This window comes from Eumetopias jubatus, unplaced genomic scaffold, assembly GCF_037043125.1.
Source record: "Eumetopias jubatus isolate StellerSeaLion01/CBP00866 unplaced genomic scaffold, mEumJub1_p1.0 scaffold_15, whole genome shotgun sequence".
NCBI classification, from domain to species: Eukaryota; Metazoa; Chordata; class Mammalia; order Carnivora; family Otariidae; genus Eumetopias; species Eumetopias jubatus.
The window spans coordinates 1,555,845-1,568,340 of NW_028274821.1; the positions used below are offsets into that span (position 1 = coordinate 1,555,845).

At 45.4% G+C, this 12,496-nt stretch overlaps 1 protein-coding gene across 1 annotated transcript in view; it reads left to right on the forward strand.

The window, feature by feature from the left end:
• The window catches only part of PTPDC1 (protein tyrosine phosphatase domain containing 1), a gene marked incomplete in the record, with an annotated part of 669,594 nt that overhangs the window by 611,877 nt on the left and 45,221 nt on the right, over positions 1-12,496 (forward strand).

A 12,496-nucleotide genomic window follows, 5' to 3' on the forward strand; every position in this document is an offset into this window, starting at 1 on the left:
ATTTACTTAATAAAGATTTTATTTATGAGAGAGAAAAAAACACTCTTGATCACACACAGTGCAAGCAGGTGGGGGAAAGGAGCGGGGGGGAGGGGCAAAGAGAGAAGCAGACTCCCTGCTGAGTGCAGAGCCCAACATGGGGCTCCATTCCAGGACCCCAAAATCACAACCCACCAAGAGTCAGATGTTTAACTGACTGAGCCACTCAGGGTCCCCGAAATTTATTTTTTCAATGAACATATATTTTATAGTTGAAGATAGATGGATTCCTGTTTTTAAAGAAAGAAGAAAAATTAGTCAAAATCTTGGAGCAGAGTTTACCTGTTATGGTGTCATTTTTGTGTCATGATGATATAACTTTTTGTTTGTTTGTTTGCCTTGGAACATAGTGACTTTCGCTTATTTAAAGATCATGTGACACATTTGTGTTCATTAAGGTAGTCTGTGGATATGGTTAAACAAGAATGTCAACCTTATATTAAGAAATAAAATGAAAAAAATTGCAGTCAGAGTTTTGCACTGCTAAAAATAGCTCATATTGAGAAAATTGCATTATGGCTATTTCAAACACAATTGCAATGATTATAAGGAAACAAAATCACAACTTGGATGACTGCTATGCCAGAACATTCATTCTACCAAAAAAACGACATTGGAGCTGGGCTAACAGGCCAAGGGCTTCAGTAGAAGCCGCTGTGTGTTCAAGAGTGTGATTGTCCATTTATCTCCATTGCACTGGATGGATGCAGAGAGATGGAGAAACAGTGAGTAAAGTATATATTTGAGAAGAACATAACTGGAAATAATGCCATGGAATAAACTTTTAATATTAACCAAAGAATGCCTATGGTGGAAGGTTGGAAATATGACTTAAAGATTCATACTTACATCAAAATTTTCTTGTTAATGCTCTAATTCATCAACCAGGCTACTGAATTAGTCCAATCAATCATTAATTTTCAGAGATCCAAGTCTGGAAAGCAAAACAACAAAACAAAAATGGGGATTAAAATAAATGGAAATGCTAAAAAATTGTCATTTTAATGTAATCTAATTTGCAACTTTTTTATGCCCTAAGAAAAAACATTATTTTGAAGGTGTCGCCAGAAACCCAGCATCACATATCAAAACTAAATTAAAGAGTTTCCTTGCAAGTGGCTCTAATTAGTGGCCCTCCTGGAACTTAAGAACAGAGATGTGTTTTCATTCCATACCACCCACAATGTCGTCTTATCTCAACTTTACTGCTCTTTATCCTGAGCACCCGATAGGACTCCCGTGTTTCAAAGTTAATACCGATTCGTCTAGGCAGGGTTTCCTACAACGGAATAATTAAGAAGCTTCACTGATGGATCAAATAAGTCATTTTCAGTCAAACCAAGAAGTTGCTAGAGAGATGAGAAATGAGCATTAGTTTGAAAAGGATTCTGTGTGCTCTGGCTTCTCACAATGATACTTTTACTCCAGCAGCGAAAGGAGAGAGAGAGTACATGTTCGCGTGTCAGTTCTAATCGACTTTCAGCTCAGAAAATGCATCTACGCTAAGGTCCACAACTTCAGTCACTAGATCAAAGAATGACTCAGACTCACGGGAATACATTTAGTTGATAACTAATTGTCTGATCGTTTTTTCTTCCTTTATCAGTATTTTGACTAGAAAGCTAGCATTATTTAGTGAGAGATGTAAAAGTGCTTGAAATCAGGATTCATATGCAGTAACCTACTCTCTCACTTTTTGAAAAGTATGTGCCTTTGACTTCAAGGCATCAGAACCGAAGTGCTCGGGCTCCAGGCTCGTTTCTGCGCGCCGGTGTCTCCCTGGGGCGGACAAAGGATGGAGATCTTGTCGTCCCTCCGCCTCCACTGAGGAGGCCGTGGAGCGGTGTCTCTGTGTGGTGGCCAAAGTGAACCGGCCTGCACGGTTTCCATCCATTCTCCTGGCTGCAGCTGTGGAAACCACACTTCCCACATCCTCTCGAAGCTATGTTCCCAGTGTAAATTAGGGTTATGGGATTTAGAGGAGAAGTGAGCCTGGGCACAGCTACCGGCTGTGTCTTGGACTCACCGCCCTAGTGCAGGTCTCTCCAGGTCGAAGTTCTCCTGGGCAGGTAGTTATGTTTCCTTTTGGGTGGGAGGCTGCAACGGTTTTAAGCCCTTAGAAATCTGCAGACCTAAAGAATTCCTGTGTAATATAAATAACACAGTAACCATGTTTCCACTGGGGAAACTTGTTTTTCCGTTGAAACCCGGGGAAGGTTGTCCTGTGAACATAGAACGAGGGTGAAACTGGATGGGGTGTTTGCACATATTGCTCAAAAAATTTTTTTGGTGGAACACCCCATCCAAATTGTCACAGAGAAATGATGTCTCTGTAGTCCAGACTTTCCTTAACAGTGCTGATTTAAAATACTAAGTATTTAATTTGGGGTTAGAAAATAAGATCAAAGTAAGTACAGAGTACATCTTTTTTTTTTTAAAGATTTTATTTATTTATTTGACAGAGATAGAGAGAGAGCACAAGTAGGCAGAGAGGCAGGGGGAGGGAGAGGGAGAAGCAGGCTCTCCACCGAGCAGGGAGCCCGATGCGGGACTCGATCCTGGGACTCCAGGATCATGACCTGAGCCGAAGGCAGTCGCTTAACCAACTGAGCCACCCAGGCGCCCCAGAGTACATCTTCCTAAGGACTAAAATACAGTTTTCATATCCAGTCGTGAGGTGTGAAATGAAGTAATGAGACTGCAGGTTACTGAGTAGGCTGAGGAAACATCCCACACTGTACCTCTATCCTCTGTGGTGCTTTCTACCCCATTTTGTACACTTTTCATGAATCCATAAGGTAACCCCCTCGCCTTCTCTCCAGTGGGGATGTTTCAGCCCTCGACTCCCCATCCCGATACTTCCCCTCTCACTCCTGGTAGATGATCCAACCGGCTTAGCTTGAGTCAGGTGCCCATCCATTGGCTGGGGGAACAGAGGGTATCTAAATTAAGAAAGCCACCAAGACTGCACACAAGGTAAAGTCAGCAAGGAGTGAACTATGCTGGTGGCCATAGGAGGCAAACCCCTTAGCATCCATGACCCATCACGACAGGGCACCATCTGACTCTTCAGGATGCTCTTCTAGTCCTCTCTTCATACCCAGCAGGCACATACGTGACACCCTCTTGCCTACATACTTTTGTACTATCATTCCCTACACTTAGCTTGTCCCCTCCTCTTCGTTTTCAAGACCCGCATTCAGTTACCACCTCTTGAGACCTTCTCTGACAACTCCCTCCTTCCTTGTCCCCCTCCCCTCCCCTCCCTCCTGTGTTCCCCTCCAGGATGGATACGTTCCCACACCACCCAGGGTTATCCTGATGAGTTCAGGTCCTCTGTGCTCCTGTCTTTCTCCCCATAGACTGTGGGCTCCCTACAGGCTGGGCACTGTCTAATTTGCCCCACGAATTGCCAATGCTTAATGCAGAACAAGTATTCGAGAGCCATTTAAACCAGTCCTGTTGCTTATTAATAAACCCTAATATGGGTACTCTCCCTTGGACAGTGCTGAGAAAAAGCAAGTCCAACCTTTTCAACTCTCTTTCAGACTCTGTTTGTCAAAGACAGTTCCTTTTACAATGTCACTATATCGTTTTGACATAACAATATTTTTACATTGGTATATTATGTGAGGCCTGCTTCCTGAGCTAGGAGTGGCCTTGTCCTCATCTCGTTATACTTGTCGACTCTAGAGCAGGGTGGCCCTCGTTGACTTAGCACACAAGATTATATTCCTTAGCCCATGTGTTTGTGACGCTGCATAGCAGCTCATACCACGTCACTTGGTAGATCTCAAAGCCCTCTGCGTTCTAGTTTGCCACCATGTATCTGCACCGCGGGGCTAGTAACGCCTACGTCGCAGGGTTGTCGAGAATTCAATAGGAAAAGACACGGAAAGCATCTAGCACAGGGTCAGCCACAGAGCACGTACTCGCCCAGTAGGTAGTTCAGCACATCCAGGAGAAGGGCTTGTTTGTACCGAGCTGTGCGATACAGGACCACTTGCAAAGGTTTAAAACAAACCGCAAACAAGCCAACACCAGCACTGGACGCAGCGGACTGCTACTTGTCTATCTACGCGCATCCTTCCCTTCTTTGTGGGAGGGAGATTTCCCTGAGGGCAGAAGCGTGCTCAGACTACATTTCCCAGCTCGGTGAGTTGCTAAGGCTGTAAGATGCGGGTGGAGGCTGCCGGGTGGGGCTTCTGGAAGGCCGGAGCTCCTAAAGTCTTGCCCCCGGTTTGCGGTGGGACGCCCAGCCGGGAGGACCGGGCGGAGAGAGCCTGGGTCCCGGGGGGGAGGGAGAGAGGCAGTCTTGCCATCACGCTCGGGACGGTGGAGTCCGGTGGTTCTGTGGCCCGCTCCCGCGTGTTGGGGCAGCAGGTGCGGGGCCGACCGCCGGGCCCCGCCGGGTCCCAGGACTGCCCCCCGTGCCGGGGTTCGCGGGCACACCGCTGGCCAGGGGGAGCGCGGCCGTGCGGGCGGGATGGCCCGAGGGCGGGGCCCAGGCCCGAACCCCGGGCCCTCGCCTCCCTTCCTTCTGCGGGCGACCTCCGAGTCGGGCCCGGCAGCCCCGTTGCCGCCGGGTTTGAAAGCGCGCAGAGCCGCCGGCCGCATCCCAGGCCGCCTCGGGCTGCCATTGGCTGGTGAGCGTCACGTGCGGCGGCGCGCGGCAGCGACTGGCTCGGGGCGGCGGCGAGGGCGGGGCGGCGGGCGCGGCTCGGGAGCGGTCCTCAGACCTTGCGCGGGCCGCGGCCGAGGTGGGCGCTGGCGGTTGTGGGGCGCGCGGGGGGTGCGGCGCGGGGCGGCCAAGCGTGTGGCTGCGGGAGCGTCCTCCTCGTGCGCGGTGAGTGCGGCCGGGCGGGGAGGGCGGGGACGGCGGGCCGCCGGGCCTGGCGGGTCTGCAGAGAGGCGGAGGGCCGCGCTGTGTCGCCCAAGCCCCGGTCCCGACGAGTCGGCCGCGGGTGGAAAGCGCGTGAGGAGCGTGGGGGCCGCGGGCGGGGGCGGGCGAGGGTCGTTCCGCCGCCTGCACCCGCGAAGCTGAGGCCAGGGTAGAAACCCGAACCCGCCGTCTGCGGTCCCGGAGCCCTCTGCGCTCGACCCCGCCGGCGGCGGCTTGAGAACGCGCCGCTCGCCCGCCCCCAGTGCCTGGGCCCTCAGGTGCGGGGGGCCCCCAGGTGCGGCTGTCCTCAAGTGCGGGGCCCCCAGGTGCAGGGGCCCCCAGGTGCGGGTGTCTCCAGGTGCGCTCAGGTGCGGGTGTCCTCAAGTGCGGGGGCCCCCAGGTGCGAGTGTCCCCAGGTGCAGGGGCCCCCAGGTGCGGGTGTCTCCAGGTGCGCTCAGGTGCGGGTGTCCTCAAGTGCGGGGGCCCCCAGGTGCGAGTGTCCCCAGGTGCAGGGGCCCCCAGGTGCGGGTGTCTCCAGGTGCGCTCAGGTGCGGCTGTCAAGTGCGGGGGCCCCCAGCTGCAGGTACCCCGGGGAGGGGGGGGACCCGCTGCAGGTGCCCGGCCGGGTCCCGGGCCCGTGCTCAGGGGCTGCACCCTCTCCCCTGGCCTGGCAGGGACACTGCTGCTGGCCCTGCGGGGCTCCCGAGTGGGGGCGCTTGGTCTGGGAAAGCGCTCACAGGTTTGCTCTCCTCCTTCCTTCCCTTCTGTCTGTGTAGCGCTTCCTTCCTCGCGCCTCTGTCCCTCATAAAAAGTCCAGGTTCAAGGCAGTTCTTCTAAAGTTAATATTAGACTTAAGCACGCCGTGGAAAAGGGTCTAGGAACCACAGTTCACCCCGAGGCACCCCGCCGTGTCGTTCTACCGTAACAAACAGCCTTCCTGCTGTTGGCCATACAGATCGTTCAGGGTCACAGCAGTTAGGGAAGTCTTCCGAGAGAGATGGGGCTTGCATGTCAAAATTCCAGTTGGAAAACTGGAAATTATCCTGAGGACAAAATTCTCTTAAACTCTTGGGTCTCAATTAAGCTTATTAAAAGTACCTTGTGTGGGATGCGTCGGTGGCTCAGATGGCTAAGCGTCTGCCTTCGGCTCAGGTCATGATCTCAGGGTCCTGGGATCGAGCCCCACATTGAGTGGCTCAGAGGGGAGTCTGCTTCTCCCTTTCCCTCTGCCTCTCCCCTTGCTTGTGCTCTCTCTGTCTCTCTGTCATGAATAAATAAAATTAAAAAATCTCTTGAATTAAATTACAATTAAAAAATATAAAAGTACTTTGTGTGTCAGAAAATAGGAAACTTCAGGAAAATAAATGAGCACAGTTCAAGATTTTGTAGGTCTGAAGTATTTTTACAGTTGATCTAAGAGATGTAACTTATGCTTGTTCCAAAATGTCAATGCTTTGATAGTTCTTTGGCTTGATTTCTAAGAAGTTATAATGTTATTCTTTCTTGGAAATCATTTCCTTTAATGGCAATTAGGATAGACACCTAGTTTGGTAGAAAATTGTGGCCCCCAAAATCTATCTCGCGTGGTCTCTAAAATTATTATTTTTAAGATTTATTTATTTATTTTAGAGAGCATGTGAGCAGGGGGCGGGGCAGAGGAAAAGGGAGAGAAGCAGAATCCCTGCTGAGCACGGAGGACCCCCCCCCACCGGCGGGGGGTTGTGTGTGTGGGGGGAGGTTCTGTCTCACAAACCTGAGATCACGACCTGAGCCAAAACCAAGAGTCAGACGCTTAAGCGACTGAGCCACCCACGTGGCCCTCCATGGTCCCCCAAAATTATTGATCCTTAAGACCATGAGAATTTTTTTTTTTTAACCATGAGTGTGGGCTGACCGTTAAACAGGTGTCTGAGGGAACAACTAACCAGGGAAACTTAGACATAATGTATAAGTTACCTATTTTTGTTTCTGATTGATCTAACAGTGATCACTCTGATGACAGCAAATTGAACAAATTGGATTTTTAAGGAAAATGAATTTTGCAAGTGACTCATTGCAATGATGAAAATTTGAAACTCCTTAACTACTTGCACTTGCATGAAGAAAATAAAAATATTAGCAGAGTTTCCGCTTACTATTTTCTCAGTTTGTTATTAGTCACATTTTTGGGCTATCTAGTTAAGTATTTGGACATGATTTTTTTGTCATGGTTTAAAACCTAACAGTTGTCCCCTTGGGTTTACTACTATGATTTTAGTCCATAACCTTTTGAGTGTCAGGTTCCACCACAGGGCCATTGCCTAGCCTCATTCTAGCTGCTGTGAAAGAGCACTTCTGCTTCTTGTTCCTTCTGTGTGGGAGTGAACACAATCTGTCTCCAGACCTTCCTGTCTGGATCCTGTCCTGATTTTAGCCTAGGAGCTGGCCACTGCAGGTGGAGATCATCTGGGAGAGAGCTCACTTGTAGCTCCTTGAAACCAAAGCACCCCTTCTTGGTCTTGTAGCCATTTCTATTTGCTGTAGTCCAAGCAGTACCATCTCTTCTCCTGCACCATTGATCTAGTAATTTGTGCGTTCGACGCTTCAAAAGAAAAGTTGTTTGGCCCTATATATGAACTTAGGACTTTATTTCATCAAAAATTTTTGAACACCTGTGTACTATGTGCCAGGCATTGTAATGCTTTAAATGGGTCTGTTAGTAATAGATTCAGGGGTAAATTCTTGTATGTTTAAGAAGGGCCACGTGGTCTTAGCTCCTCATGGAAAAATGTTCTCGTTTAGAATCGTGCCTTTGCAAAGTCAATCCTGATGCATTACCTTTATAGTTTATGAAGACTAAATCAACTCTAGGCAGAAAAGTGTCTAGAGAGTTTACACATTTTCTCCATTTTACTATAGTCAAATTAAAATTTTTAAAAATCTTCTGTTTTAGGAATTAAATTGCTCAGTAGTTTAGTGTTGTGATGTGTTTTTATTTTATTCTATTCCCAATACTGTTTTACAAGAAGTTTGCATATAATATATAAATATTTTTTTAAATAACGTATTTCCCTTTAAAAGTAATATGTACTTAGTGTCAAATTTAGAAAGTATTGATAAGCAGAAAATAAAATACATCTATAATATTTTGATATATATTCTAATCTTTTGTCTATGTACATATTTTACTTATATATTTCTTTTATAAAAATCAGATCATACTCTGCATTCTATTTTATAGATTATATTTTTTTCTAGTATTATATGGTAAATAAATATGCTTTTTTTTAAAAGATTTTATTTATTTGAGAGAGAGAGAGAATGAGAGATGGAGAGCATGAGAGGGAAGAGGGTCAGAGGCAGAAACAGACTCCCTGCTGAGCAGGGAGCCCGACGCAGGACTCGATCCCGGGACTCCAGGATCATGACCTGAGCCGAAGGCAGTCGCTTAACCAACTGAGCCACCCAGGCGCCCAATAAATATGCTTTTTGCTCGCATGATTCTGATTCTTTTCAAGCAGGTGTTTTATTGCTAGAATAGGGACCAGAGAATCCATTTATTAAATTGCTTTAAAGGATAAATTTAGAAACCCAAATCACCAATCCAGGAACAAACTACAGTTCTTTGTTTCTTTCCTTCCCTAACTCTGACCCCAGCCTTAATGTGTGTCTCCCCCCACCCACACCATCTGCACTGCAGGGCCTCTGTCTGGGAGCCTCTGAAGGAAGGTTACCCAGTCACCCATCAGGAACACCTATAGGTTCTCTTCAGACCTTGTCAGCCAGTCCTTCAGAATTTTTATCTTTTACTTTATTTGCTGGAGGCAGAGCATGGAGAGTAGACTCGGGAGGATTTGGGGTCAATACGGGAAAGTAAAATCACATGTTGGAATTCTTTTCTCAGAATTGCAGGGAAAGGGGAGGTAGCTGACTAAAAATATGTTTAGAGTTGAGTAGTAAATATTCAAGTTTAAAATTTTTGTGTCCCAAAGAAAACGGCCCAGTTTTTAAATTCCACTTAGCCTTTTGTATATTAGCTCAGACTTTCTAGCAATTTTGTTGTGTCTCTCACTGATGTGCAAATATATTTGACTATTAAATTACGGCTGTTTTGAAATACACAATATTTTTGTCTTCATCCTCAACAAGAAATTATATATAAATGACTCAGGCCACAGATTAAATTTATAATAAATATTAAGAACAATGGTAGGAATGTATTTTAACATGTAGCATGAAAGTAAATACCTAAAAAAGTACATAATAGTAACCAGTACAACTGTAAAATCTTTTGAAAATAGTAATGTCATTCCTATAAAAGTAAAATATTACTAAATACAAACATTCAGAGAGTACTGATAAGCCAGAAAGAAAAGAAAACTTAACAGTTCTACCACTGTTAATATGCTTTGCTTTTGTTAATCTACAATGGGTTTATTCATAATGGTCGTATAAAAGGACAGCTCTTCCATGCGTGCTTTACCCTCTTTATTTGCAGTGAACATGTATCTGTTCTATATTATCTATACTGAACCTGTTCCGTGAATGAATGGACTTATTAAGGTCAAAACCTTTGATCCACTCGATTTATAAACCACAGCAGATTTTGACTTTAGATATCTTCAGATATCTGGCTCCTCATGTATCTTTAGGGAAAGGTATGAGTGAACTAACTTTTTAAGTGTGTGTTAGTCATTTGAGTAATAACTGAGCAATAGCAAAATAAAGAAGTACTAATGGAAAATACAGGAATGTATAAGGGGAAAAAAGTCAGCCATACTCTCCTGCCAGCATTTAGTTTCTTTCAGGTCCTTTTTCTCTGCCTGATTATTCATACATATTATGTGTACAACTTTTGTGTTTGACTTTCTTTAATAGAAATGTTTTACCATTTCAGCTCCAGTCATGATCCCAGCGTCCTGGGATCGAGCCCTGCATTGGGTTCCCCACTCGGTGGAGAGCCTGCTTGTCCCTCTCCCTCTGTCTGCTGCCCTGCCTACTTGTGTTCTCTCTCTATCTCTGTTAAATAAATAAATAAAAATCTTTAAAAAAAAAGAAATGTTTTACCATTTCAAGTCAATTTTTAACATTTAATATGTTCCAGAAATGATGTACTGCTGCTACCGCCAGCCCCTGTCCTCCCCAACGCCAGCTTCTGCAGGCGGTGCACCTGCTAGCCGCCACCCACCTGACCTGGGTCCTTTGTAGGGCTCACTGTCATCATGGCTGTTGTTCCTTGAACACTTCTCGGGCTTCTTGCTTTATGTCAGCAGCTACCCGAACAAACTTGCCTTCACCGTGTCTGTGAACGTTGTTATCACACTGTTCTCTCCTTCTCTCCCCTGTAGCTGAGCTTGTTTCCCCCGCCCCCCGCTGACTGATCTCCACATTCCCTCCATAAGGCTGTTTTGCAAAGGTCCTAGCATGCATCCAACTTAGCCAACGTGTACTAATTTTGTCAGTGTAAAGCTGTACAGAATCAACTGTTTTCTTTCCTTTGAGCAAAAGCTCATTGAAAGCAGAGATGAGAAGCAGGAGCACAGGGGAGGTTTTTTCTTCTCTCAGTGATTAGTTGTGTTTCCTGGTGCACATGGGAAAAGCATTCTCATTTAGGTAATTTTCTTCTCTTCCATCTGATGCAACAATTTGATATTTCAAAACAGGGAAACAGAATGCTAATTATGTGTGGATTTTAAAAGTGTGAATGCCCTTAATGGTATAAAGTTCTAGCAAGTGATCGTGGAATAATTATGCTTTTTAGTGCTGTCCAGATCCTTCTTTTCTAATTGCCTGTCACTTGGATCAGTGGTAGACTCCTTGAGTCAAACTATAAAATTCCCCACGTTCATGTAGACAGAAATTAAACTGAACTCTTAATGTTAAATTTTAGACTTTTAAATTCTATATACTTTAAAAAAAATTAACTTCTCTAGTTGATTATAACAATATAGAATGGAAGTAATATCCTTTTGTCACTTAAGTGGTGAAATTTGGTGTCAACAGAGTGAGTCCTGTTACATTGGGCATTTGGGGAAGAGATCTTAACATACACTAATCATTCACTTTGTGCCAGACACTGAGCCCAAGTCAGCCTGTCACAGTGTCTGGACTTCATCCTCAGCTGTCCCTCAGGCCATGCAGTTCAGGAACTGTGTTATTTATTCTTATATTCCCCCATGTCCCTATAGTTGTTGGTACCTAGCAGGGGCTCAAATATTTATTATATTGCATCGGATTGTTGTTCATGCGAATCCCGAAGCATCCTGGTCTCTTCCCTCTAAAACATACTCCAGTTTGTCCCTTTTATGTTCCTGGTATACTCTGCCCTCCTACTTTGAAAAAAATATACCTGCACAATGACTCAATTTTATATTGTGGAGCATATCAAAGGTTTCTGTTACTAGATAATAGCTGAAAACTGCACTCTATTTTGTTGTTCAAATTGTTCCAGCTTTTGCCGTTGGGAGCTCTTTCATTTGGTTTCTGTATGTCCTTGATATATTCCCAGCAGTTTATGTTTTGAGCGCTTCCCTGCTTTCTGGTGCTACAGGATGCTCCAGACTCATCTGGTTATAGTCCCTGTTCCAGCCCTAAAATCAGCCATTTCAACAAGGGTCTCTGGATCCTTTTACTGGAGAATGGTATGAAAACCCAGGATTTGCTCTGATGTGCTCATTGCTACTAGGGTGTCATTGCTGTTAGGTCCTGTCAGTGAGCAGAGCTAGGAAATGTGTATGCATACATCTCTATTATTTTTACTTTTACTCATCAGTTTCTATATTAAGCTAAACAGGAGTTCCCACTGAAGTCTCAGACTCTAATTCAGAACCCCATGGTTTATTCTAGCCTTTTCCCCTTTATTTAACTGTTATCTGTAACCTTCCACTCCCAGCAGTGAGAAACCTGGTTTCTGCCATTCACCATGTTTTTACTTATTTTTTCAGTCCCAGTATATGTGTACAGCACTATCAAAATCATTAACTAGCACCTCCATGAGAAACAGAATTTCCAATTATAGTGGGAGTGTACAGTTCCTTTTGTTTCGTCTTTCATTTTCCAGTCAAACTTCCTCAGGTCACTTTCTCCCATCCTCCCCATGAGTTTAGGTCATACATTTGTAATACAGTTAAGTTCTTTTTTTAAAGATTTATTCATTTATTAGAGAGAGAGAGCGTGTGCACATGTGAGTAGGGGAAGGGCAGAGAGAGAGAGAAACTGAAGCAGGCTCCATGCTGCATATGGAGCCTGACTCAGGCTCGATCCCATAACCCTGAGATTGACCTGAGCTGAAATCAAGAGTTGGACACTTAACTGAGACACCCAAGTGTCCCATAATACAATTAAATTCTTTTGTCCCCATAGTCTGCATCCCCCTTCTCTCCACTCCCCAGTTGTTTTTTTAATTTGCATTTTAAAATGTTGCATTAAGGTTTATTCTCTGTGCTATAAAATAGTTCTAGGGGTTTTGACAAATGGATGACATCACGTATCCCTCACTGTAGCTGCCTTCTGAGCGCCATGCCGTGCTGCACTGATTCCCACCAGCAGGGAAAGAGGGTTCCTGTTGCTCTCCACCCACACCAGCACTTGATATTG